This window comes from Aegilops tauschii, unplaced genomic scaffold, assembly GCF_002575655.3.
Source record: "Aegilops tauschii subsp. strangulata cultivar AL8/78 unplaced genomic scaffold, Aet v6.0 ptg000433l_obj, whole genome shotgun sequence".
In the NCBI taxonomy this organism is placed as follows: domain Eukaryota; kingdom Viridiplantae; phylum Streptophyta; class Magnoliopsida; order Poales; family Poaceae; genus Aegilops; species Aegilops tauschii.
In genome coordinates, this window is record NW_027332675.1 from 1,064 (window position 1) to 3,290 (window position 2,227).

The 2,227-nt window shown below is 27.5% G+C and overlaps 1 non-coding gene across 1 annotated transcript; it reads left to right on the forward strand.

Moving 5' to 3' along the window:
* The first annotated feature begins 1,726 nt into the window (after positions 1–1,726).
* Positions 1,727–1,806, forward strand: TRNAL-UAG (transfer RNA leucine (anticodon UAG)). The gene has a single exon. It is a non-coding gene; the product is annotated as a tRNA-Leu (tRNA).
* Positions 1,807–2,227: the final 421 nt, after the last annotated feature.

Here is a 2,227-nt window from a genome sequence, read left to right on the forward strand (position 1 = left end):
AATAAATAAAAAGAATAAGAAAAAATACTGAAATTCTTAATTTTTCCAAAATTTATCTCATTGAAATAATTAAAAATTAAGAATGGGTTTAGTTGGTTAAATTAAAAAAGTTAATAAAATAACTTCGTTACCTAGTTATTTTATTAACTAAATAAAGATATTTATAAAAATAAAAAAAAAAAGTGGAATCATTTTACTTTCTATTCATAATTCATTTTTATATTTCTTTAAAACAAAGATGAAACAGCTCTCTTGTTCCATAATTAACTGATTGAGTGAATTCCAATGAAAACCTATGTTTATAAGAAATTATCGAATAGTCCTTACTTCATATAGAACTAAAATCCTAATGACTATAAATTACCTAAGTTTTAGAATGTCTTGTTTAAGAGACTCAGTATTTTTTTGTTTTGATTGGAATTCCTTTCCTTTATGGAATACCATTCTGAACTTAATTAACTATTTTCATTTTCCCTTCTTTTTATCCCCCCGTCTTATCTTATATGGGGGATAGGCTTCCATACCATATATCTATATATGGAGTATACTTGATATATAAATAGATATAAATAGATTTAAATGAGAAACCTTTCTATATATTCTATATTATTAAAAAACAAGTATAAAATATATAAAGAAAAAATGTTAAAAAATTCTTGTTGTCTTATCCGCATTAGACAAAATGAAGTAAAAAATAATTCAAAATTTAAGTATCTTTCAGTATCTAAGTATAAATACTAATAAAAAGAAGAAAGAAGGATTGATTTGCAGCAATAGATGTCTTTCACATACAACTAGAAAAAAGTAATTTCCTTTTTGAATGGCAGTTCCAAAAAAACGTACTTCAATGTCAAAAAAGCGTATTCGTAAAAATATTTGGAAGAAAAAGACTTATTTTTCCATAGTACAATCTTATTCTTTAGTAAAATCAAGATCATTTTCGAGCGGTAATGAGCATCCAAAACCAAAGGGTTTTTCTGGGCAACAAACAAATAATAAGATTTTGGAATAATATGAATTGACTTATCAAAAAAGAATTCCAATTATTTAATAATTTTGATTCTTCTTTGAATGTACTTTTATGTGTCGAATTACTCGGTACAATATTCTTAGAACAAAAAACCCCTCTTATCTTATATATACAAGAAAAAAAAGTTTTGTTTGGTATACTGTGTGCTAAGTATTCTTTTCCTATCAATGAACTTTTCATAATTTTCATAATAGAATCCTCATATTCTATTATGAAAATTATGAAAAGTGGAGTATTCTTACAATAGGACTTACAACTTCCACCTATCTTCTCCAAAATCATAAGGTTAGTAAATCTTATTAATAAGAGCATAAGACTTTCATTCTAGAAATTTTTAAAAATCCAAAAAGCCTTTTCCATTTATCCATTTTAATTTCATCATTAAATAGAAACCCTTTTGGATTTTTTTCATTGTATTGAAAGAATTTTCAAAATGTAAACGAGAAATTAATTAGAAAAAATTAGTTCTACAATTGCAAGTTAGAAAAAAGAAATTCCAACTCTTTCAAGCAGTGTTTGTGTTTCTATTGGGCAAAGCAAGAGTTTATTGTAAAAAAAAAAATGGAAACGATACTACCAAACGAAGTCTATTTTAATGAAAACTCTAATGTTCCTAAATTTTATGGACTTTCCCAATATCGACGATTCCCAAGATAATAGCTATTATTCTTTTAAGTTACCTATTATTTGAAGTTAGCCGCCATGGTGAAATTGGTAGACACGCTGCTCTTAGGAAGCAGTGCTCAAGCATCTCGGTTCGAATCCGAGTGGCGGCATTCTTGAAAAAGAATACAATAGATTAGAAATCAATTCGAAATTTACAATTTTGTAATGGGACCTTCCCCTTATGCTATTTGCAACTTTAGAACATATACTAACTCATATCTCTTTCTCAACGATTTCAATTGTGATTACGATTCATTTTATAACCTTATTAGTTCGTGAACTTGGAGGATTACGTGATTCGTCAGAAAAAGGAATGATAGTTACTTTTTTCTCTATAACAGGATTCTTAGTTTCTCGTTGGGCTTCCTCGGGACATTTTCCATTAAGTAATTTATATGAGTCATTGATCTTCCTTTCATGGGCCCTGTATATTCTTCATACCATTCCTAAAATACAGAACTCTAAAAATGATTTAAGCACAATAACTACGCCAAGTACTATTTTAACGCAAGGCTTGCCACATCGGGTCTT